At 34.6% G+C, this 27,727-nt stretch overlaps 1 protein-coding gene across 4 annotated transcripts in view; it reads left to right on the forward strand.

Annotated features, from left to right (window-relative positions):
- Positions 1-27,727, forward strand: part of CCSER1 (coiled-coil serine rich protein 1) — a 1,421,845-nt gene that overhangs the window by 596,759 nt on the left and 797,359 nt on the right. The window lies entirely within an intron of this gene.

Consider the following 27,727-nt stretch of genomic DNA (forward strand, 5'->3'; position numbering starts at 1 on the left):
TGCCAAGCCACAAAGTGCCTTTGAACATGTGGTTTATCTAAAAGGTAGCTATATTACAAGCTTTAATTTATTGAGCACTTCCAATGCACTAGACACATTTTAATGTGTTTTACATATGCTTTTCTGAGGAAAACTTTACAGCAACTCCATGAGTTAAGCTAGGCATTTTCAACCTCATTTTCTATGAGGAGAAACAGACTTAAATACTTTAATACCTCTGATATGCCTCCAATAAATGGCAGAACCAAATTGATTTCAAAACTCATGCCTGTAAGTACTATGCTATGCTACTTCTCTAATAGCATATATATAGTTCTTTTACAATTGCAGGGAACCTTTCTGTTTGTGTGGAATAATTCGTTACGTATTTTGCCTTGGCATTTAAGAAACACTGTTATTTTGAATTCACAGGGTGAGAGTCTTTCTAGTTTACTTCCAAGGGCTTAGGTGATTTGGGCCTGAGTCATGTGATAACCTACATTTGAATCAGCTATGTAGGTAATATTTACAATTTTATTATTACAAATTTTGGTGCGCTAATTTTTAGTTTGTCATTTTCCAAATAGTGGGGGCAGTTTTCTTCCTGGGAGGTGAAAGTGTTCGAGTTTGATCTGGAGTGATATGAACCAATGTGCAAATTTGTATTGCCCTTCATCTCACTTCTTCCCTCCACAGCCTCTTCTCCAGATATACTCATTTCCTGGGTGATTTCATGCCATCTATTGACTGATGCCTTTCAATTATTTATCTCCATCTCAGGTTTCTCTAAGTTTCAGATTCGTATATTCAATTGCCTACTTGGTATCGCCACATGGATGGCTACCAGGAATCTCCAAATTGATAAAAATCATTCAAAACATTTTATTCTTATCCCATGATACCTACTTTGCTATTTTAAATTTATTTCTATCCAAGTCTCCAAATCTCTTTTCCAATCTCAATAAATATTTTCATTTACCACTTCATTGTGTAAAAATGAAAAATAATTTTTTCCTCAATTATAAGTTCTTAGTTGGAACAAAAGGCAGATTAAACAAGAGAAACATAGCGTATTAACATGTGCACTGCACATGATGTGAGAGAAACCTCAACAAAGCAGTGGCTTAGAACTTCTGGCTTATATAGCATCTTCAACAAAGAACAGTAAATTTATAGAGAAATTACAGAACAGACGAAAGAGGTTTTGGTTTTAGGAGAAAACTAATGTTGTAAGGATTCTTTGTAGATTCCCCTGTTGCCTCTCTAAGCTGATAAGCATCAGAATTGTCTCTGGTAAAGGAGGATTCATATCCTGCCTTTAGGCAGAAAAAAACAGAAGGTATGGAGAGCTTTCCCCTCATTTGCTGCTCCTTTAATGTCCTTCAGGTAAAAATAAATTTTATGTCAAGGAGGCAATTTTGGGGTGACATTTTGGTTTCCTTTAGTTGCTCAAGCCAAAAATAAGAGAGAAAAAAAAGAATAGAAATTCATCCTTGATTTTTCATACTCTTTCTCACACCCATTCCATGAGCAATTCTGTGAGCTCTACGTTGAAAATATATAAATATATTCCAAATCTGTCTGTTTCTTCCACGTACACTATTATCAGTATCATTTCTCACCTAGACTACTGCAATGGTTTCTTTGTTCCCACTCTTGTCTCCCCTGTAATTCCATTTCCCACATGGGAGCCAGAGTGATCTTTTAAAAAAATAAATTGGATTGTGTCATTCCCTTGCTTAAAACACTCCAGTGCCTTCATATCAAACGTAAGATTGAAGTGAAACTGCTTTCTAAGGCCTTACACGTTCTAGCCCATGGCAGCTTTTCCAATCTCATCTCTAATTTATCTTGCAAGTCTCTAGATCTGGCAATGCTGGCCTTCATGTTGTTTCTCAAACATAGTAAGTTCTCTCCTTCATCAGGATAGTCATACTAATGTTTTCTTCCGTCTGCATCATCCTTTCTCCACATTACCATGTAGCTCATTCTATCACTGTATTTAAGAATTTGCAATCATATCAGCTAATCAAAGGAGACTTCCCTAACTACCCTTCTAAAATAGCTGCCATATTCAGGTTCATTTTCTGTTTTGTTTTTCTTCATGGCACTTATTATTTTTCATAGCACAAACCCCTTGTGACCTCACATTACATTGTATGCATGTGTTTAAAATCAGTTTTGCTCAGTAAAATGGAAGCTTAGCATGGGCAGGGACTTATCCATCAATGTATCTTTAGCTCATGCAACAATGACTGGCACAGAAAACCTGTTTAATAAATACTTGCTAAAAAAATTATTTCATGTCGTATTTTATTTTAACACATATGTTTATGTATATATAATCTAATTTACCTGAGTGTGTATGTGTGAGCATATATATCTATGCAGAGAGGTGGGGATTTATTAGGAATATATTAATAAAAATCATGAAAATATGCTATTCTGTGATGATACTCAATTACCTGGTCAAAACATCCTTTGGTTGGTAACAGATTTATTCTGATCCAGTCCTTGTCTTCATCCAGTTTACACAGGTTGCATATAATTAGCCAGACAATTCTGTGTCATTCAAGATACAACCTGGTTCATAAAAAAAGAATCTTGAATTGTACCTTAATGCAACCCATTATGGTGAGGTTACAGTGTCACTCACCTCGGAAACAGTGTCCTCTCGTATATACCCATTTCTTCCCTTAACTGCATCAAATCTTTTTTCTGACTTGAACATTTTGCTAGCATTTTTAGTACTTTGTTTTAGTAGAAATAGCATTCAGCTGCAAAAATAAGACTAATAAAACAAAAACAGAAAATAACAGTATCTTAAACGCTATTGAATTTAATCTTACACATAAAACTTGGTCTGAAGGTAGGCAGTCTGCAGAGCATAGGGCTTCTCCTGGAAGTCGTCTGAGACCCTGAGTCCTATTAACATTCTGCTGCCCTTTCCTCATCTCCAGCTTCTGAATTAAAGACCCCATTATAATCTAATACAGCTATTGAAGTTCCTGCCATCACATCAGTGTTCCAGATAGTAGTTGGGAGGAAATGGGGAAGGAGAAAAAAATCATACTTGCCAGCTGAGTTAGCTTCATATAAGGAGCTACCCTGGAAACCCCACATAACACTTTTGTGTATGTCACACTGGCCAAACTTCACTGCAAAGAAGCCTAGAAAATGTAGTGTTTTAATTGGATACTTTGCTATGCCAAATAACATCAGGATGGTATAACTGAGGAACAAGAGGGGGTGCATATTGATAGACAGGTAACCATCAGTGCCAGATATATCTGTTTTTATTGGCACTTATTCTACTGTTGCTATAGTTATTGGCATAAGTTTATTTTCCCATATTTTCATTATAGCTCCCACTCTCATACATCACATTATTCTCATCTCTCTGTACCTGCCATCCCATCTAGCAGTGTCTTTTAACCAATAGTCAGTAAATACTTGCTAAATTTGGATTTAAATGACTCAAACCCATTAGCTTGTTTCATTAGGACTTTATTCTGACAGATGATAAAATGCTGAAGAAGCCTTGTCTCTTGTGTCCTCTGCACTTCTACAGATATTTTAAAAACAAGAAAAATGAACATCTTCTGTTTAATACTGTATTCTTAGATAATAAATGGACAAATTGCATGCTTAACTTTGAATGAAAACCCAACTGAGTTATCAACGGATTTGAAAGAGAAGTATTATCAATGCAAAACACTGTAAACTGTGATTTGTATTAAATAAACAAAAACTTGAACCTTCTGAAGGAATTTGTGAATAAAAGGACATCAGTTACCTTATGAAGTTAAGCACAGGGAAATATCTAATGATCCTTGCTCCTTCGGCTAAATTATATGCAATGAGGAATTTACACTTCTAAAGTATATTTCCTGTTTTACTCAAAACATGTTTTCATTTTACCTAAAAACCTATCTTTAAAAATACGTAAGAAGGCCAGCCATGGTCGCTCATGCCTGTAATCCCAGCACTTTGGGAGGCCGACGGGGGGTGGATCACTTGAAGTCAGAAGTTTGAGACCAGCCAGGCGAACATGGTGAAACCCCTTCTGTACTAAAAATATAAAACACTAGCCAGGCGTGGTGGCAGGCACCTGTAATCCCAGCTTCTCAGGAGGCTGAAGCAGGAGAATTGCTTGAACCTGGGAGACAGAGATTGCAGTGACCTGAGATTGCTCCACTGCACTCCAGCCTGGGCAACAGAGCGAGACTCTGTCTCAAAAAAACAAATAAATAAGTAAAATAAAGCATGTAAGAAAACATTTAATAGAAAATTGTTTACTCTCTTTCCAAATTCTAAATATCATCTCTATGGTTTGTATAACTTTGTAATAAGTTTCATAAACATAACTTTCCTCTCCATATTCAACTCTTAATGCAAAAAAAATACAAACAATTTTTCAACATTTTTAGGAATGTTTCTTGAGGAATCATTCCTAAAAATTAAAATAGTCTATTTAAGTTTTTAAATTGAAGTTAGCCAATAAGAAAGTCTTTTTTTGGTGTCTTAGTTCTGAGCTCACTATAGATTTTTGTTTTATGACAATATATAATATGTCTGATTATTACTGACAGCTTTATGTCATATGCAAAATGGCCTCTAATTTTAATTTTGATATATTTGTGACACACACCTATGAATTCTCTTACAATTTTTTAGGAGACTTGGCAAGATATAAAAATTATATTCCTAGTTCTTGTTATGCTAAATTGTGAATTACTAGGAGACAAGAACCATATGCATATACTTTACTGTATCTTCTAAAATATCTAGCCAAGTGCTTTGCATATTTTAGATTTTTATTAAGTACTTATTGAACAAAGTATTTCTTAAGTCTCATGAAGTACTTCTTGAAAGTATAGCAGAATGTTAGGTTAAAATAATGAGATAAGGAACACAGAGGAGGCTTATGTGTACTTTATTCCACTGATATGAATATATTAAACTAAAAATAAATTTATGAAAACTGAGATTTAACCTAGATTAGAACTTTAATTAATTTGGAAGTAACGTTTCTTTGCTCCCTCATCATAAAAAAAAAATATTTCCTTTTGTATAAGAACATTTATCATGGTTTCTTTTTATTTGTCTCACTTTTAAAATGGAATTGGGTAGGAGATTCGCAAATGACAAAGTTAGAACAAATTCAGTTTAGAGATCTTCATTGGCTTTTGTTTGTGATTCTGGAATGAGGCAAAATCCCATTCTGTAAAATAGAGTGGGTGTTCCAATTAGCTGAGAAAAGGAGTTTGGTTGTATAGACAGCAAAGGGAAAGCAGAAACAGAAACCAAAAAGCAGATTGGTTGTTTCAAAGTTACTGTCCTTGTAAAGGTTAAAGCGGATGGAACTCCCTTATCATTCAGGTTAAAACTGGCTTGCTTGGGATTCGGCTATTATATCTCTCAATCTTCTGATCTATAAGGTCAGATAAACAACTTAATTTCAGGTTGGTGTCATGGAACTTTAGCATGAATGACTTCATTTTGGTTTGGTCTATTGGGCCTAGTACAGGAGCTTAGTCCAAAGCAATGGCCTCCTATAAAGTTTATTTAACAAGGTAATGAGACCCTGGTTCTAGGTAGTGCTCCAGAATCATGGGCACTTAATCCATTGAACCAAGGAAGCAGACAAGTGCCAGAAATGGCTGAAGAGTCCACATCAAATTCCTAATCAGGGAGCTAGCTGCGAGGTAGAATCCAGGAACAAACAAGAGACTAGCTGCTGGTGCTTCAAACTCAGTTTTAACAGTGGGGAACTAAGCCAAGGAGCACATCAAAGAGACTACGGAGTTTTTTTCTTTTAAATCTCAATATTTCCTTTTACATTTAAGTGTGATTTAATGGATGATGTAAAAACGTAAAGTAGGCAAAGCTCAAAGTGGGACTTAAGACAATGAGCTGTACAATAGTCCTTGTTTCCTTTTTTTTTCTTTTTCTTTCTTTTCTTTTCTTTTTTTTTTTTTTTGAGATGGAGTTTTGCTCTTGTTGCCCAGGCTGGAGTGCAATGGCGCAATCTTGGCTCAATGCAACCTCCACCTCCCAGGTTCAAGCGATTCTCCTGCCTCAGCCTCCCAAGTAGCTGGGATTTTAGGCATGCACCACAACGCCTGGCTAATTTTGTATTTTTAGTAGAGACTGAGATTCTCCATGTTGGTCAGGCTGGGCTCGAACCCTGACCTCAGGTGATCTGCCTGCCTCGGCCTCCCAAACTGCTGGGATTACAGGCATGTAGTCCTTGTTTCTTACATCAAGAACCAGACCCTGTGCTCCTATTAAGAAGAAAATAACCGAATTATATTTTTGTATTAAAAATAATAGAGATATGAAATTAATGTGTATCTTTTATCTTTGACATGCTAATGGGGGAAATAACAGTAAATTAAAACAGTTTTTTGAATAAAAAACTTAAGACTTTTATATTTGGGGAAAAATAAAATGTTTGTGATTCAATATATATAAATATCCAAATACATAAATACATGATAGGTGATAATTTCTTTGGGAAAAGAAGACAAGCAGATTAAATTTCTTAAATATAATTCAGATAGCAGTTTTGAAATTTACTGTTCATCTCATACTTAATTTTATTATTTCTGAAGTAAAAAAATTAGTGTTACTATGATGCCAAATCAGGTGTTATTTTTGTTTTTTCCAACACGCACTCAATGATGTTATATAATTATGTTCGGATCAACAGATATATACCCAGTCCCTCTAACCATAGGATATCGTGTGTGATTCTGCAAAGGATGATAAAATGAGAAAGGTATAGCTACTGTTCTTGAAGATATTGAAATATACTATGTTGAATAGAAAAATAACACAAAAATAGTATAGTAGTGTGGTTAAAATAGCAAACTGAGAGAAGCTTGTATATCTCATGGTAATGGCTAAAGGGGATAATCTGTCTAAGGGGAGGAGGGATTTAATATTTCATGCTATTGTATTTGAATTTTTCCCATTATGTTATGTTCTTTTAGTAACACCCTATATGCTCCTTCCAGTCTCTTTTCTCTAAACCTCCCTTTTGTCTTCTTACTGGAACATCTTGCACCTCCTTCTAAGCCATCCATATGACCTTTAGTCATCCTAAATTCAAAGATCCATTATTAAATTCTCTTAGCAGTATTTCTTGACACCAACGCTTCCTCCCAAGTAGTAGATATCTTTCTTTTATGTTAATCCTTTGTAACCCTCAAAATAAGCTCAATTATGACACAGCATTGGAATGATTTCTTATGTGTAATTAATCTGAAGGCAAGAATGATGTTTTATTTATCTCTGAATCTGATTTTTCAATAAATCTCACCAAATGGAGAGGATAACTAGAAAATTGCATTTTATAAAGATATTGGGAATAGGACAAAATGCTACCTCAGTAAAAGTGACTTAATTTTATAAATAAAACAGGATTAAGAAGGAGATGAAATAGTCTCAGAAGCAAAATAGTCAGAACCAGGGTTGTGCTGGTAAACATTTAATAGTCAACTCTTTGCAAAGGAAACAAACAAACAAAATGATTCATAGAATTTGTAAATTTCTTTGTTGTTGTTGTTGCACCATGGCCAATTTCAAGCTACCAAGTCATGTCTCTGAACTTGGAGTTGGGAAAAGATGAGCCCAATCAGCTCTTGTAAGCTAGTGCAAGGCAACTCCAGCAAAGAACTCATGAAGAACTAGAAAATTGTTTGTCCCTGTCGTATAAAATCTGAAGTCTTCTTCAGTAATATTAATTTTATATTGTCATTTTAGATCTTTTACAGCACTTAATATCATAATTATAAAATTAAAATATCATTCCTTATTAATATTTGAACAAATAACAAAAAGTAAATCTAATAATACTATTTATAATTTATTAGGACATAGAACAATCATTTTGACTAAGCTGTTATTAATTAATTTATGATAATAACCCTAGTAAAAAATTTCAGACTTTCAATGTATGAAAAATACTCAGTTTAAACAAATAGAAATGTTCTATATCATTAAGGAACCAAATAGTCCAGTGATTAAAAATACGAGTTTTAGAAATAGATCTAAGTTGAATCTATGCTCTATTTCTTGTTATGTGACTATAGGTAAGTTTTTAAATTTATGTAATCTCTCACTTATAAGTGAGTTTGATGCTGAGGTTATAAAAACAAATACGGCCAACAAAGTCTCTGTATGCATGAAGCTTTCTGTTTTTTGGCATATACAAGAAGCAAACAAATACTCATAGTGTGGTAATAGAGAAGTAATAGAGAACTGCAGGAATAAAGAGTAAGTTATACTTAATCTATTCTCAGAATCAGAAAGGCCCCCTTAGAAAAGTGGTATTTAAGCTGAGACTTGAAGGAAAAATAAAAATTAGCTGGATAAATGTGAATATTTGAAATGACAATACCAAATAAATTTACAGGACTCTCTAAAATTAAATTAAAATGCCATGTATAAATCCCTTAACAGTCTCTGGTAGATGCTGAATAAATGGTAGATGATGCTGTTGTTACTAACTATGGTTTGATTCTCTATTAGACTTCCTACCCTCACACTTGTATGGTACTTTATTTATTTATGATAGCAATAGACTAATTGTGCTCACACTGACTGCAGAAGTACTAAAAACACAATGAGACCAACAATTTTATCTTATTTATCTTTGTGTCTTCATCAGATCACATTACTTGGAATTTAAACAGGTGTTCTTTAAGTCTTCCTTAGCAAATAAATATATGAATAAATAGGGAAAATACAGCTTTTAACCATTAATACAGAAGTAAAGTTTTGTGACTAGATGAAGTATTATTCAGTAAATAAAATACAGGTATGCTCCCACTTCTCCCAGTCATTTGGCCTCCGAGTTATGGGATGGATATGTATAAATTCTGATTATTTATTCAACTATCCGTATGCCAGTGTCGGCAATATATTGATTTCAAATGGTAACACAAGAATGCACTGATTTAGTCTGTTGGATCTGAGTAAGCATAATTTTTAAGAGTTCATATCTATAAACATTACCCCAAATTGGGATTGAATTGGAAAATAATCTGACACAAAGCTTCCCTAAAGGCAGTGCTTTGGGTTAGGCATTCATTAAATAACTGAATTTAAGAGGTGAATGGACTCTTTTTCCTTCTGGACCACTGTAAGAAGAGCAGATTAGAGATGAAGTGAATTTCAGAGTGTTGTAAATGGCCAAAGTGAGAAGAGATGGCTCACATCAAGAGCATCAGCTGATTTCTGTAGCCATTTCTTAAGGAGGCTGACAAATTAATTTGAGAATAATCAAGAAAGGTCAAATTATGATCATCTGATTATTCTAAAAGGTTAAGGAAATATAAAAACATATAAAGAAAGTAATTTCAGAAACTACCAACATATGAAAAGCTTTAAGATTTTAGAAGACTGGTATGATTTGGCTGTGTCCCCACCCAAATCTCATCTTGAATTGTACTTCCCATAATCCCCACATGTCGTGGGAAGGACCCAACGGGAGGTAATTGAATCATAGGGGTGGTTACCTCCATGCTGTTCTTGTGATAGTAAGTGAGTTCTCATGAGACTGACGGTTTTATAAGGGGCTTGTCTCACTTCTACTTGGCACTTCTCCTTGCTGCTTCCATGTGAAGAAGTACGTGTTTGCTTCCCCTTTCACCATGATCATAAGTTTTCTGAGGCTTCCCAGCCCTGCTGAACTGTGGGTCAATTAAACCTCTTTATAAATTAGTCAGTCTTATCAGCAGCATGAGGACAGACTAATACAGAGACAAACTTAAGTTATATGTGTTACTTGTTGGTTCTCCTTAGTTGAATTACTATTTTTGCACATCCAGGACTGCCTTCTCCCTGTCCTCTTAGTATCATCTCTTGCACTACCAACCAAAACAGTTCTCTACAGCATAGCCATAGTTATCACTTACAAATAAAACTTTGATTATGCATAACCTCTGTAAATTGTTTATGGCTTCTAATAATAGCACTTAGATAAAAGCCCCAAATCCTTTTTGTTATTTCACATGAAAATAAGAATACCACTTTTTGTGTGATATGAAAAAATACATGTAGTGAGCTGAAAATGGTTCTCCCAAGTTATCATGCCTTAATCTGGGAGGCTGTGTGTGTTACCTTACTTGAAAAAAGGATTCTTTGCAGATGTGATCAAATTAAAGATCTTGAGATGGGGAGATTATCCCAGTGTATGTGGGTGGGTCCTAAATGCAACCACAAGTAAGAGGGAGACAGAGAGAGATTTGACACAGGCAGCTGAAGAGGAGATGATGTGACAATGGAAGCAGAGATTGGAGTGATGCAGCGAGGAGCCAAGGAATATGAGCAGCGATCAGAACCTTGAGTAGGCAAGAAACAGACTGCTGTAAATGGTCAAAGTGAGAAGAGATGGCTCACACCAAGAGAAGACATTAAGGCAGCAGCTGATTTCTATAATCATTTCCTGTACTACCAACCAAAACAACTCTTTATAGTGAGAATTTTCATAATTTTCCTTGTGAATTTGCATATTTTCATAATACAAGCTAGGGAACCCACTGCCAGAGAAAGGGGCCTAGTTCCACCTATTGAGTACCTTAAATCATGGAGGACTTACGGGTGGAGAGAGGTCAAGCAGTAGACTACTAATCTTACACAGACTGGAAGATTTGGGAGGAGAGCCATTTGTCCCCGGTGCTTCCTGCAGATTCCACTATTTATAGGAGCCAATGAAGCAAACAGATGCACTGAAAAACAATATTAAAATTGTTTCAGTGTTCTTTTAATTGAATTTTAACTCCAAGTGCTCATCCTTTAGTGATGGTAGGAAGTATAACTTCAGTTATTTGTGGGTTATCTCAACCACAGGGTTTTGTCAGTGTCTTATCAGTGTCTTGGTATTTTACAAACAATGTGTCCATTGGAAAGTCCCATCGAGATGTTGGTAATCAGTTCCCAGAGCACGTCAACCATTTAAGTCCCATGGCTCTGCCCGTTTATGTCCCACAGTTCTGCCCATTTCATGCCATGCTGGAGACGTAAGCACTTTGGGAAGAACTAGAAACTCCTCTGCCTAGGATCTAGCTCATTAAGTCAAGGGTGAACAAGGTAGCTCTTCCTCACTGAGTCTTTGCCCTCTCCCCAGATGATGTCAGGAACAAGCACTAGGTCTCCTTCATTCATTGAACCAATACACTTCTTCTCCTATCTACTTTAGGAATTTTTCCTCATTTCCTAGCCATCCATTTCTCAAATGTTTTCTTATAACTTTCCAGTGTCCTCTGCATTAGCTTTTACAATGTTTAGGATTTTATAAAGAGCTTCTAATTGCACATTGATTATTTCAATTAAACCTAGTTCCTTGCTTAAAATGAGAGGAAAGAAGGAAAACATGTCAGGAAAAACAGACATTTCAACAGCTCACTAAGTTATATTGACCCGCCAGGTTGTGTTCTCTTGTAATGTGCTTCTCCTACCACCTCATCCTCTTTTTCAGAACACCTAATATACTTCTAGAACTTGTGCCAAGTCTTCCCTTCCAGATAGACTGTAAAAATCAATGAGAGCAAGCTCACACTTAACACATGATTATTTAATAAAAAAATGAGAAGTATTTCAGGAGATAATACCACCAAACAGAATCTGTTTTCTTTGTTTGTTTTTAACAGAATTAGTTTTGACTGATAGAGTGTAAGTAGAACTATAATCCATGAAGCTATTCATCTGCTATACAGAAAAATCAATACTTGGTCTTTAAATATAAACATCATCTTCAATAATAAGACTGAATTTATGGAATGCACAAATAATACTGATTAATTTTTCTTAGGTGTTTTATACCTACAGAGCCATCAACTGTCACCCAATGATGGTGGTTTTTGGAGTGTAGGCTGCATGGATCATAATGGGAAACCTTATTTAAACAGAAAGAAAAGCAGAATATCAGTCACAATGTTTTCTCTGTAAGAATTGAATAATTGAAGTAAATATATGAATCTTAAAATATCAATTGTAATATTGGCTTTTGCAACTTAGGCAATTATAAGCTATAGGATATTTTAAGGACTAATGAAGAAAACTTCATTTAATTTATTCTAAGTTTTAAAAACTTTATTTTTCTCAACTAGCGAATTAGTTGAAAGCTCCCAACCCATGATTTCCTAAAAAAGTCACATCTAACTTAGATATTGGTAGCAGTTCATGCTCTTTTTATTGCTGGCCTGTGTCCCTTCCAAATACTTTAATGGCATTTTACTGTTAAACAATATATATTTCTCACCACCTGAAAAACTAATTCAAAACAATATTTCTTTATTCTATGAGGTCTCTCACTGTTGTCATTCTCCTTTTGTAGCCTATGCTCATTTCTTTTCCCAAATGAAAAGTAGAGAAAAAAAAATCATGACAACCTTGTGTGTCTGCAGGTCTCTGTAAAATGCCTCTGTCCAAGTTTCCTTCCAATCAGGAACATAATTCTTAGCAAACAGGTCACTAACTCACTTAATTAACTGTCTGCTATGTTCTTAGAGGAGTTTCTATATCAAACTTGAATTAGCATAGCATTTAACAAGCTGTACAAGGCCTTTGGGAAACCTGTTTTTAACAAAAATGGCTTCTTAAATGGGCTTTGATCTCCTTAAAGGATTCTGAATTACTGCATAAAATCCTAATGCACTTATTAACGATGCATATATATGTAGATTTTAAACAGAGTGAAAGATAAATTTCTTTTCTGCCTCCTTGGGGAGCATCCTAATATGGATTTTCTTTAAGCATTTCTTGACCTATTGAACATTTGATAAACAGATATTTTACTCAAGGCTCCCTCCAGATCTTTGACAATTAAGAAATAACATAAAAACCTATTTAGGATTGCATCGTACTCTTCTCTGTTAGTATTTGGGATAGAGATTTGAAGGAGAGTGATCCTCTTTTCCATTTTTCCAGTCATATAAATTTTTTAAATGCTTACTCTTTGTCAGTCACTCCACTATAGACAGGGTTGCAAACTCAATTAAGCTATGGTTTCTTTGCTTCAGGAAATTGCAGACTAGTGAAAAGTGGAGCAGAAAAGAAAAAAATAAACAAAGAAAATACACAACGATAGGCCAGACTGATACATTGATAAGGCTTATAATAGATTTTTACCTAAATACAAAAGTCAGACATCTAATTTAGACCAAGAGAGGATAATATTATGAGTTGAATTTTACAGAATGAGTCATGTGTTACTGAATAGGGAAAGGCTATCCTGAGCAGAAAGATGGATATATGGAGGTAAGCATGACCTGTTGAGAATTTTTAAGAAATTTATGACTGTCAACTGTATGGGTTCCTGTGAGGGTTGGTGGTTGACACCAAAGAGGTTAGCAGGAACATTAAAGGCATTGTAGGAAAAAAAAGAGAAAGTGTGTGTGTGTTTGTGTGTGTGTGTGTGTGTGTGTGTGTGTAATTAAATAACCTAGAGAGACATTTTAGAGCATAAATTTTTAGAAATTTGGGGACTTGTCATATGCCAAAATCTACACAAAGCAATCAGTGTCTATCAACCAGCCTACTTATATTTGAACATAGCAGATGAGTCTTCCTAGTGCAGACGAAAATATTTTCTGTGTGTGAAAATAACTTCCTGAAAGTTCTGTCCACATAATTTCCCAAGTTCATATATAACGTTCTTTATGCAGAAATTTTATTTACAACTGAATTCTTGAGGATCACGCCTACTAAGTAACACCAGGTGCAACTAAGTAAAGAAGTAAAATATCTGAATGCTCACCCAGAAAGCGATCAATCTATTTCATTTTAATATATTACTTATATTTAGTGAATATACAAAGAATATGTCACAAATCATTGGTCAGTCCTGGTGAATGTGGACCTATAGTCTCAATTAATCAGGAGGCTGAGGCAGGAGAATTGCTAGAGCCCAGAAGTTCCAGGCTGCAGTGAGCTATGATCATGCCACTGCTGGGTGACAAAGCAAGAACCTGTCTCTAAAAAGTAAAAAAAAAAAAAAAAAAAAAAAGCAAAATTACCTTGTCATTATGTGATGCTATCTGGTATTGAAATTGAATTTTATTCATGCACATAATTTAATACAGCTTTAAAAAAATTTCTGGATTCCTTCTCTATATTCCCACATATTGGCAATAACTCATATGTATTTTCTCTCCATTGATACAGAAATGGAGACACTGTAAAGATATAAAACATATATGACATCTAAGAACCCTTAATATTTGTGCACTAGAGCTCATATGCGATGTGATCTATACTCTGTAGTTTGGAGAGCTAAAGCAATTCATAACTACTTTAGCACTCAGTTCAATTTAAGATGAATTGCCTGTCTTATGTGATTGTACTACTGAGCAAGCTGAATGTCACTTACCTGATGAAAGGACAGTGCCCAGCTATCTCACATACACTCTGTGTATCATTCAAATTTGGAAACATTTATATCATAGTCATTATCTTAAAATCACAGTATTTGCCAACAAAGCCTTCTGGCTTGATTCCATAGGAAGACATTTAAAAAAAAGATATGACATAAGAGATTCATTGTCGTGCTTGTCTGTGTTTCTAAGTTTGTTCTTTTTTTTTAGGTAAAATAAAGAATTTAGCAGTAGTGCAACCATGCACAGTTCTAAAAGAAGCAAGTGCGAATGTAGAGCAAATCTTTTTTTTTTCATGAAAGGCAGCATAATGTGACTGCACTTACACTTTGGATTTGCAATTTCACTGATGATCTAAATAATGCCATCGGTTTAAACAGTTAGTTCCTATACTTTGAAAATTACCCTTGACCTTTTTCTCACTAGATATCAATTGAATTCCAGGTTGCACATGCTGAACTAAACCAGGTAATTGCCCTGGCCTTGTGAACTTAAAAGGCAATTTCTTTGTGAATGTATTTGTTGGTATCATTAACTAGATCTAAGAAAATATAGTTTTTATAAAGTTAGATCATTCATATCTAAGTTGCCTTTTATTCATGTGGCTTAGTAAAAGTTAATTGTACTTTCAAAGTAACAAGGTAGTTAAACAGGTTAATTTTTTTTTTTTTTTAAAGCGTCTCGTTATCGTTCTGTCACCCAGACTGCAGTGCAGTGGTGCTATCTCAGTTCACTCCATCTCCAGGGCTCAAGAAATTCTCCCACGTCAGCCTCCTGAGTAGCTGGAACTACAGGTGTGTGCCACCATGCCTGGTTAATTTTTGTATTTTTTTTTGCCATGTTGCCCAGGCTGGTGTCGAACTTCTGGGCTCAAGAGATCCACCTGCCTGGGCCTCCCAAAGTGTTGGAAGTATAGGCCCGGGCCACCATGCCTGAGCAAACAGGGAAGTTCTAATAGGTGTCTGTGGTAGGCTCTAAGATTGCCCCAGTGTTTCTCCTTTCTCAGTATTCATGATCTTGTATAATTCCTCCCCTATTGACTTGCTCCACATGAATAGAATATGGAATAAATAAGTTGTCACTTTCGTGATTAGTTTACAACAAAACTGTGGCTTTTGTCTTGGATCACCCTCCCTTGGTTCACTCACTTTGGGAGAAGCCAGTACTTTGTCATAAGGCCACCCTGTGGAGAGGTCCACATGACTACTTGGAAGCAGGTTTTCTGAAGCCTGCCAACAACCTTGTGAGTAAGTAGATGCAATCTTTGAGTCAAGCTTTGGGATGATTATACACCTAGCTAGGAGTTGGAATCCAACATCATGAGAGACTGAGCTGGAGGCACCAAAGTAAGCTAGGCCTAAATTTCTGACCCACAGAAACTGTGAAATAATTGAAACTTATTCCACACTACTGAGTTTTGGGATAATTTGTTAAATAACAATAGATACCTATACGGATTTTTATTTTGAGTATAGGATGCTGCTGTCATAAGTCTAAAATATGAAGGTAACTTTGGATCTGGTCAGTAGATTTCAAGGAGAATGTTAGTGAAGGTGGAAAGTGCCTTGACGGAGCTACTGCTACATGTCTCATAGTTTTCAATAAGGCTGTAGGTTAGGACTTTCAGAAGATTTAAATAAATCGTATTGGAAACTGGAGGAAAGATAATCCTTGTTATATAGTATCATAAAGTTTAACAACAACATTGATTAAAGTAAGGCAGAAAATAGAAAATGTGCCTAAAAAACTGGACGATTTGCCTAAGGAGATGTCTTAGCAAAGAGTTGAAGGTGCTGTCTCCTTTTTTCTAGCAGTACATCTATAGAGTAGGGAGATAAATTAAAGGAAGGATTGTTAAACAAAGAGGAGCCAGTACTTGTGATGGCTTTGAAAATTCTCAGCCTCTCTAGAAATCAAATAATGCTAAATTTAAGAAATGGCTTCAATCAAAGATCAAATTCAGAGTACTTCCAGGAAAATGTAGTCCAAAAATGAAAGTGAGGGTATACATAAAATCTTTTGTCAAGACCTCAGAAAGATTAAAGCTGGTGACTCAGAAAGCCCTTAAAGAGATTAAGAGCATACCCTCTGTGTCCTCTGAAACATTATTATAGCTTCTAGAAAGTTTAAAGACATTATTGCTCATCCATAGAAGTAGGAGCTCAAGATAGAGAAGGGCTTATCTCAAGAGATTTTTGAATGTGGCTTTTGTCAAATGATATAAACCCCAAGAAGCTTCACAGGAGACCCGTGAAGTTCTTGAGTTATAGATGCAGAAACATTTTCAGCTTGAACAAAGTGGGGAACAGAGACAGTTTAGAATTAGAAGAAACAGTTTGGACTCTCAGAATTATGCTGATAGGGAGCAAACTGAGAGAGCTGTTCAACTGAATGATGACTCAGAGGGCAGAACCAGACCCCAGCAGTTAAAGCCAAGAGCCATGGAGAAATATACAAAGTCTTTTGACCTTATTAAGTAACTTCCAGTAATTGCATAATTGGACTTCAGAATTGCTGTAGGCCAGTGGCTTTTTTGCACCTGCCATTTCCCCCTTTCTGAACAAAAATGTCTAAAGCAGTTACCCTCTATCTATATCATTATTATCTGTTGTGTATTCGGGAAACCAATATCTACCAATTTTCAGACTAAGGGGGATTATATTCAAGGATATGTATTTATGGAACTAGACCTGAAGTGTCTACACCATGGCTGAACCTGATTCAGATGACAAGATTATTTAATTTGAGTAGGTACTACAGTAGTATCAAACTTTTGGCATTGGTGGAAGTGGGTGAGTATATTTTACATGTAAAAGGAATGTTAACTGGATGTTAATTAGAGGCCAATAGGCAGAGTATAGTGATCCTCAATTATCCCTGCCACGTGGTATTCAGGCCCTCATATAATCCCCATTTTTCGAGTGAAGGCTACATTTATTAGCTTCTAACAAATATGATACAATGGAACTGATGGGAAGCTACTGCTGAGACTAGGTTTTGAAGAGGCTGTGGGGCCCATTTTTGAGGCTCTGGCTCACCCTCACTTGGATCCCTTGTCCTGGGAATGCTTCCATGTCATGAGGAACCCAACAGTGAGACCTTCATGAGTGAATTTAGAAAATGATCCATCAGCTCCAGTGGATCTGTAGCTGAGAAGACCATAGCCCTGGCCTACAGCATGATTACAACCAGAAGAGACATTTAGTTACAAGACCCAGCTAAGCCATACCCAAATTCCTGACTCACAGAAACTGTGTGAGATGATAAATACTTGTTCCATTTAATGTGCTATGCAGCCGTAGATAACTAATACAGCACTCAGTAAATGTTTGCTACCAAATATATATGAATGGAAGGTTAAGCTGTAAATAAAATGAGAAAAATTAGGGCATATAAATATTAACATTTTGAGACTGGGACATGAGTCATCCAAGTCAATATTTCAATAATAACATATGTAAAAGAATGAGTTATTGAACAAGATTTTAAATATCTTAATATTTTGTTCAAATGGTAGGGGAAAATCCCAGAGCAAGTAACATCTCTTATATTACTATTATTTCCTTGCTATCCTTCAGTGTATTCAATGGTTTCCATGTATTATGCCATCATTGTATTCCTTTTTCTTTCTGTCATTCTATTTCCCTCTACTGACTTTTTTAATGCCAAATCTCTTTCACTAGCACTCTCTCTCATTACAATGCTTCATTATTTCTTTGTCTTTCATGAGATTTTGTTTTCCGTCTCACACATGTACACACAAAAGCACAACCACATGCAAATAACTAAAATCACTGAGTTACTTATATAGTAAAAATTATAGGAGCTAAATAAAATTTCTTGCTCAATAGTTTACTATGTCTTATTAGACAATTCATTTTAACAATAATGCAAAAGAAATCTATCACCTAAGTTGGAAGAAAAAACAGTTGTGATTTTTAATTTGTTTCACAAGAAAAAAATTACTAGAGGTGAGTAGTTTTTTAAAATCATTTGGGAACTCATGATTATCCTCCAAGTACAGAATATCTGTTTGCATGGAATTGCTTTTGCTATCGTAAATATAGCTGTGGAATTTAATGCATTGTTGGCTATTCAACCTTTTATATAGCTATGATTTTAAAGTGCCTATACTCTGCTAATATTTACATAAATTATCATAATTAACCTTCTGTGGCTTTTATTTTTATAATGAACTATCCCTTCATTTGAAATAAAATGTGAAATACTACTTTTCATTTCTAATGATACTTTGCTTATAAAATATGTTGTTCTAAGATTAATTTGATTTATTGAATTTATTAGCTAAATGTTTAAAGAAGGAAATGTTTTTCATCAATTTTTATATATAATGTGTTATTTTTCTTATTAGTGATTTGATAATTATCTTTTTTTAGACAATATTATTGAGGGACCACTTTTTAAAATTCAGAAATAAATGTTCTTAAAATGTGTTGACCCATTTATATCACCTTATAGATTTATACTTGAATTGGTAGATATAAATATCTACTATTTGTACATCCCACTATTTCTTTTCTTTTAGCTAGAAAGGTATAACGTTAAAACCCTTTTTCCAAATAAAATGATTTTATTTAGAAAATGCCGGGCACTAAAAAAAACAAAAGAAAAGAAAAAAATGAATATTTTTGTAAAAAGTGAGATACTATTTTTATTACAAACAACTTTAAAATATTTTATATTGAGCCATAATGCATGAGGTGGCTTAATTTGGAAATTTTCAATTTTGAAGCTATTTCGTAGATCTCGATATTGGCATGGGAAATTGGCTTTCTTTTTGAACCTCAGTGGATAATACTTGTTTTTCTTCTTAAACACAGCTTGGTGTGGTGTATCCTCTGGTTTCCTGTTACTATTTCTACAATATTTTGACTTAAATTTGTTTCATGCAGTAACTCTTAGGTGTCATTACCACTGGCACTTTGTAGGAGCTAAAACATATAGCCAGTATAAATTTCGCCTATATGGATACTCAAGTTTTGATCTTTGTTTAAATCCAGGGTGCTGTCAGACTAAAACAAGAAATTATACAATTCTTCTCATATAACCAGCTTTAGTTCTATACTGACTTTTCACCCTGAGAAAATTTGATCTATGGCAAGAAAGCTGCTAACATTTGTGTTAGTCAATAAAAAAGGAAATGATTTTTCAGAAAGCATGTAAGATATACATAAAATATCAAATTATAAACACACTCCCTTATTTCTTAGAGAAGTTCCTATCATATTGTTATTCAAAGATAATGTTTTACTGAGATAGGGAATAATATGATTAGAGTTTTGTATTTGAATCAATATATTATGACAATCATGTCATAGAAGTCTGAGAGAAAATATATGACAAACTTCAGGTTAATTACCGTATATTATAAGAATTGAGGCTAGTTTTTGAGAGGTGATGAGTGAGAGACATAATAAATATACTGATTATTTATTGATTACTGTTCCATATATCCTAACAGATAAAATTTCTCACAGAAAATGTCAGGTATAACTTACAGTCACTACTGGAACAAAATGCAAATATTTCAGTATCATTTGAAAAACTGACAAGGAATTATAAGTTTCTTATAATATATCAATCAATCACCAGACTCCTTTCATACTTGGAAATGTTTCCATGCATGGGCTTAATTATTGTAGAATTCAAACATTTGAGTTCTGGTGTAGCAGATAAAATGAAGCCTCAAATCATTCTCTAATCTGAAGTACATCCTGGCAGAATTACTGACTTGTCTGTTGAAATTGATTTCCTCTTAAAGAAAAATAGGCTTTTCTTATTGTGTCAAAAAATGATATTATCTATTCTGTGTCTTTCTTGTGACAATCCTTTCCTTTTATGTCCCAGAAGGAAAAAATACTATTTTTCCTCCAAAGTTTTTATATCCTATTTTACTCTAATGAATAATCTGTGTTGCACACATAATGAAATATATTCCAAAAAGAGTAAAAAGTAATATTTAAAAATGAATATAGAGGCCAGGCATGGTGGCTTACACCTGTAATCCTAGCACTTTGGGAGGCCAAGGTGGGCAGATCACCTGAGGTCGGGAGTTCGAGACCAGCCTGACCAACGTGGAGAAACCCCGTGTTTACTAAAAATACAAACTTAGCCAGGCATGGTGGTGCATGCCTGTAATCCCAGCTACTCAGGGGGCTGAGGCAGGAGAATTGCTTGAACCCGGGAGGCGGAGGTTGCAGTGAGCTGAGATCACGCCATTGCACTCCAGCCTGGGCAACAAGAGCGAAACTCTGTCTCAAAAATGAATATAGAATGGGCAGACATTTGTAATACTACTGATTGCCCTTACCTTAATTCACATCATCTCTATTGTTTGACTTTATAATGCTTTTTGCATGGCAGCCTTGAAAGATGAATCGACACATCAGAATTTTACAATGTAACTTTGAAGACTACTAGGGAACCTTAGGCAAGCAACTTCCTTTAGGACACTAAAAATACTTGATGGGGTTTGGAACCGAGGTGCTTTGTGTTAGCTATTATTGTTAGTGATGATGGTTAGGTTTGTGATTATTTTGTTTAATAAGACTACTCAGGAATAAAAAGCTACCTTCAAATACCTTCCCACCTCATCTCCAATATTTTTTAAGATTAGACTTTATCCACCCTAAATTACATCTATATTGAATGGAAAACCAGGTGTTGGTATTTTCTGCACTAGTGGCTTTATGATAGTTTATTGAACTGTAATGCTTTGTAATTAGAATATTTCTAGTAAAAACAAAATACAATAAGGAAGAGCCCAGAAATTGTAGTTCCCAACCAAAATTACAATAACATTATTTCTGTAATAGCAGAAGAGAAATTAGAATGTCTTGAGGTAATAGCTCACATATTTAGAAGAAGAACTTCAAGTATAGAAAGAACACTCATAAAAGTAGAGGTTAGATCGGGTATTCAGAAACTTCAGCATGCTGTCAATAGATATAAAAATGCAATGACATTCGTTTTGTGATCAATTAAATGAGAATTGTGCTGCCTAAATACTACATAAGATACGATAAAATAAAAGTTGGTGAGTTATAAATACTATAAGTGCCTTGGGAGTGAGATATAAGGGCACATCATTTTTATTTAATTTCTAGTTAGTCTATGAGATTGAACTCTCAGTACTTATTTAAGGCCAGAATCTTAATTACAAAATGACTATAAGGTTACATTTTGACCTCAGGTTAAAAAAATAACATTAGGAGCATTAAAAATATTTTTTGTATTAATCAGAGTTTAACAAAACAGTATGGTAAATTCCTGTGAAATTGGTTTATACTTTCTTCATTTACCTCTAATCTGAAATATATTTTATGTTTAGATTTGCTTCCTTAGGATTGTGAGTTGATTTTTCTCTTTGCTCAAAGTTATCTGTAGGTGTATTATTCTTTGGGGATAGTGATGGCTAAGAAATGCTATTTGAAGCCTTACTTTATTAGAAGAGTTAGTTACTAACATTTTCATGATAATATAATGAGTCATAGAAAATTTGCATTGAGATTTATTGAATAAACCTGATATATTTAAACTGTTTGCCATAATTATGAGTCTAGCACCTGTATGCCACAACAGTATTGTAAAGTACTATACTTTGCACCTTCTTCACTAAGAATTGATCTGATAAATTCTTTTTTGCTAGATTGTGTCATGTCCATCTTTTTAATACCCTCCTTGTTCATTATTAAGTGCTGTTAGCCATACTGTCTAATGAAAGGTACATAATATCAAGTCTGATTACTGCTGTAATGTTTTCCAGGCGTGCTTGGTGATGAGCCTGGCATATGAAACAATTTCCTACAGTAATAAAACTAATTAAAGTAGGCAGTCATCCACACAACACTTCCTAATGAATTATAATAAGCTCATTAATCTCATCCGTTCTTATTCCAAAAAGTCCACTAATAGGACCTGTAGGTAAGAGTACAATCCTCAGCCTTAAAAATGGACAGCTATCATGAAATCAGACTTAAGGATTTAAGTTAAAAAATTACAAATTGCTAATCAATGTTGTAAATGAAATGTGTAGCATCTAAACTCTGCTCAGATTATTTATTGACAAGATCCTTTTCTATTTGAGTTCTCCTATAATTGATTTAACAAAGGAAAAAAATGATTTATTGTAACATAATGACTCTTCACCACCTCAAAGATTACAATTGAATTAACCCTCTCACATATCCTCCTATATAGATCATATGAGAATCATGAATAGAGTACTTGAGATCAAGTGATAAAAACATAGCCTGTTTTCTCTCCACAGAGGGCTGGAGTATCTTCTTAAAATGTCAAAACATAATAATAATTATTATTTTGTTAACTCTTCTCCAGCTTTGTGAGGTGCCTGATCAAACAATGTAACAAATTATTATTCCATTCAGTTACAGATAGTTTGTCAATATAGACGTATTGTTCTAGAAACAGTTTTACAGTAAAAGAGATAAGGTTGTAAAATGTAAAACATGGAGAGACGATTTTTGAACTACAAATGTGAACAGTAAGAAAAGATCACTTTTAAGGGGAATGTTGTTTTATCTTCATTGTAAGTTGATGTTTTTTAAATGCAGCAGTTTCTGTTCTGAAGCTGATTACTGCTGTGCCACATATATGGACTTCTTTCCTTAGAAGTGACTTATAAATATGTAGATTTCACAATTAATGCAGAATAATGATAATGGGTTAATCGTAAATAGGAAGGTACATTTTTCACTTATAGAATGATAATGTTCAAAATTGTTATCCACATTTATAAATTTTTAGCTAACATTTCATATTCTTTATGGAGTAGGAGATTGGATATTTGGCGCAGAGGATTTTCTTTTGTAAAACAGATATTTAAAAATCTGACCACGTTGGTAGGTAGAGGTTTTCCTAAGCCTATCACTGAGGAAAATGTCTCCCCAATCTAGAATCAGCTGTCTAGTTGCCATGTGTGTGGAGAGTTGGTTCTGTGCTATGAACAATTAGGGGGCCTGACTTTGGCAAAGGCTTCTCCATCATCTAGTTGTATGGCGTTGAGACAGCAGCTTACACAGCATGTAATGCATCTTTCTTTATAAAATGAGGGGGTTAGGCTACAGCAGTGTATCCCCAAATATGGAAAGTACCAGATAGTAAATTTCATGTTTTCAATAATTCTTGGATACCCAAAAGTAAAACAATTGCACTGTATGAGGTAATGCAATTCCTCTTTTAAATTCCAATTCAATTCTTCTGAAATCAAGGAGGTAACTTGTGTGTGTAAGTCTGTAATACACTGGCAAGTCTTACTTTTTGTTTTGACAAAGCGAGTAGATCACCTCATAGTTACTAAGAGACAAGGGAGATGTGTTGCTGAACAGAAGAATTTTGAATTTAAGTCTTTTGGTTAAAAGAGGAAAGTTTCTTGAAAGTTATTTCAAAGATAATGGAAAATTACACAAAAATCTTAAGAAAATGTTCACAGCTCAAACCGACCTTGTTTTGAACACAAATCCTTATTTGAAAAAGTCTTGCTCCAATTAGTAGACTTAATTAATGCCACCTATTATAAGCTAGCTGTCCATTGAATAAACTTTGGTAATAGACTTTAATGTTAATAGGAAACATGACTTATCATCATAATATCCAACATTTGCTTAATGCTTAATAACTAATGTTTGTTAAATGCTTGGAAGTCAGGCACTCCTAAATTCTTTATATGTATTAACACATGTTAGTGCTCACCATATAGGTTAATGTTTACAACAACCTTATTAAATAAGCACTAATATTTTCCCCATTTTACAAATGAGGAAACTGAAGTGCCAAGAGATTTGAGCAATTTGAGAAAGGTCAAACAGCTGGTAAATGACAAAGTTTTAAAAATTCTATAAGTACCCAATACTCTATGCATTTCTCTCTCTTATTGTTTCCTATCTCACCATCCCCAGTAATCCTTAGTTAACTTCATCCTCTCCATTCTCAACCATAAGCTTATATCTTTCAACATTATATTTGTAGTATCTGGCACAAGATAGGCACTCAGAAGGTATTTGTTGAAATTTGTATGAATGATTAATTAATCAATGAATCTGTGCTATAAAACAGACAACTTAAAAATGCCTCTAAGTGCCGGGCGCGGTGGCTCATGCCTGTAATCCCAGCACTTTGGGAGGCCGAGGTGGGTGGATCACCTGAGGTCAGGAGTTTGAGACCAGCCCAGCCAACATGGTGAAACCCCATCTCCACTAAAAATGCAAAAATCAGCCAGGTGTGGTGGTGGGCGCCTGTAATCCCAGCTACTCGTGGGGCTGAGGCAGGAGAATTGCTTCAACCCGGGAGACAGAGGTTTGCTGTAAGCCAAGGTAGCGCCATTGCACTCCAGCCTGGGCTACAGAGTGACTCCATCTCAGAAAAAAAAAAAAAAAAAAACCCTCTAAGCATAACTTATTGGACTTTAAGACCTCACACTTAGTACTTCCTATTCCTTGACTTAGTTTTCCTCTGATCATCTGTTACTAATCATGGATAATTTGAAAACTGTGCTTTCATGAATACTAGAAAACTGTGCTTTCAAGTCAGAATGTACAGGTTCAAATGAATATGCCATCACTTATCTCCATCTATATACTTAATGCGTGACTTTGAAAAATGTATTTAACTTTCTCAGTTTCAGTTTTATTATCCATACAATATAGATATTAATATCTATTGTATATAGCCATCAGGATTGTTGTATTAACTACTTTAAACACATTAAAGTGTGTTTAAAACCACCAAGAATTCTCAGCGTATTGTATATGTGTTATGAGGCAATATAACATCATATTGAAATAGCTAGAAATTAAAGCCAAACAGACCAACTATTGCTGAAGAGTTCTGGGAGATTTGGTACAATGTTTACGCATCTAAAGCATTAATTTCTCAATGCTTAATCACAAAATACAAGTTCCTAACTCAGGGCAATTGTAAGGGCTAAATTTGATAATATGTTCAGAGTGCCTGGCATACAGTTAAAACCAAATAAATATTAGTTGATCTTGTTTGTCATAGTATTCCTTTTCAAAAAAATGTTTTCTTATCCATTTGGTTTAATATCTGGGGAAATAAAAGACTCAAGACTGAATACATTTCCGAGACTATTTTCCTGGAGTTCTCTCAAAAACATAACCACTATTTTTGCCTGTAACCAAATAACACAAATTGTATTATCTTGAACACTGTGCTGCTTAAAGCTATGATTGCAAGTAGTAGAAAATTTAGGGCTAACAAAAGCTAATTTGTTGAGTCTGTATTTTACACATCAGTGGCAATTGGAAGACCATGATAGGAAGAAGATTTAAACTCTATCCTTGTATTCACAACTCCCTAAGTAGAAAGAAATGCAATTCAAGCATTCAAAAAATATATTGGAGAAGATTAATTTGAAAATAGAATGTGCATGAGTGCATGGATAGATGTATCTCTTGTTGGATTACTGCAAGTAACCCTTGCTGTGAAAATATCTAAGAAGCAAAATTTATTGTAAATAAATTTCCCATTAAATGGTGGTATATTATTGGGAACGCATTTCTTAAAAAAAAACACAAAATGAAACCCATACACTGACATATTTTTTAAAAAAATCTATCATTCTGCAAACCAACACTTCAGAGATTACACATTTTTTCTATATCTTGCCATGTGCTTGCGGAGCGAACATTTTTTTGCAGTGAAGCAAATGAACTGCATGTGGGATACCATGTTTAAACTAGAAGGCACCCTACATCCCTCAAGATTCCCAATTCCTTAGAGATAAGGGATGGAGATTGTTGGTTGACTTAAAAAAAAAAAAAACTCTTTATTAACTCTAACATTAAACCGTATGAATTAATTTACCATGATGTATTTCAAAGCCAGATGTGTTGATAACTTGGTAAAAATTACTTTAGACAGTTTTTGAGCATTTTCCCAGAGTACTTAGGACCAAATCTATAATTCAGGGCCACTACTATCATCCTAGTTAAATATACTTTATCTCCTTCTTCTAATACTGTAATAGCCTCCTAGTTGGTATCCTCACTTCATCTCTTCCAACCTTAGCTGCTCGTCTTATTTCCCTCAATGGATCTTCCTTTCAGATTTATGCAAATATTATGTCATATCCCTGTTAAAAACCCTTTACTGTTTCATTCATTCTCTGTATTCTTAAGATAAATTCTCAGAAGCACAAATGATATGACTTATTTTCTAGTATTTCAGGTGCCATTCAATCCAATTGTGCTTTGATATTTCATCTATACTAAATATCTTTTATTTCTTAGAAATTTCTGTGTTCTCTTTTACACATTCAGGTGTTTTCTTCCTCTTTCTCTGTGGTAAAATCTTACGCTTCTGATTTCAAGGTATACATTACTTCTTAAAAAAAGACTGGTCTAGGTTTTCCTGGAATCTAATAATTATCTTACATAACACTCATCATACTTTAAAAAAAAAATCTGTGTCTTGTGCAATTTGAATCTGTCCCTAGCACCATTTTATGTGCTGCTGCATTCTCAGCTCTTTCTTTTCCCAATGGCTAGCATTTAACATTCACTTATTCCTAAATGCTTTACTGAATAAAAGTTAAAGTAATGAGTGTTACGAGTTCAAGCTCACACCAGACTTTCCTCAAGGGTTATGCATGTATCCTTACAATTTCAGATACTGCAGCAGTCACCTTAGTGATCCCCTCCCCACACAGACATTCTTCCTTGACACTGAGCCCACGAGCTGAAAAATACCTGATTTTTTTTGAAGCTACGGCTTAGACATGTGACCCAATCCTGGCCAATGGACCAGAGGAAAAAACTGGATGAAAAGGATACTTGTGAGGAGAAAATGTCTTTCCCCCTATTAAATACAGTTGACTGAGAACATGCTTTTTGGATCTGTATTTGCCTTCCAACAACTCTGAAGAATCAAAACCAACGCCAATCCTTTGCAGATGGGTGAAAATAAAATATATGATATGTGGGCCTTTGATGATATTCTTGTGCTGCTGAATTAACCGAGCCTGGAACCACCTACCTCTAGTCATCTTGTTATATAGGATGATGCATATAGGTTCTATTTCAGCTACTTATAAGTAGTTATCTTTTTATTTACTGTCAAAAGAACCCTCACTGATATAGATGCCCTCAGGACTTGACCCTCCCTGAGTTCCTCTTATGCAGTTAGGGTAATCATCTGTTGGAGTAGGGAAGCCTAGCTTATTTACTTCTCAGTGTGGACAAGTTTATCTTTAACTTGTATGCTCTCATTTTCCAAAAAGGAGATAGACCAGAATCCTAAAAAAGTAAGTCTAAACATCGGTGTCCTTTTATGTTTCCCATCTAAATTATCTCTAAGAACACTTA

Source organism: Nomascus leucogenys, chromosome 9 (genome assembly GCF_006542625.1).
Source record: "Nomascus leucogenys isolate Asia chromosome 9, Asia_NLE_v1, whole genome shotgun sequence".
NCBI lineage: Eukaryota > Metazoa > Chordata > Mammalia > Primates > Hylobatidae > Nomascus > Nomascus leucogenys.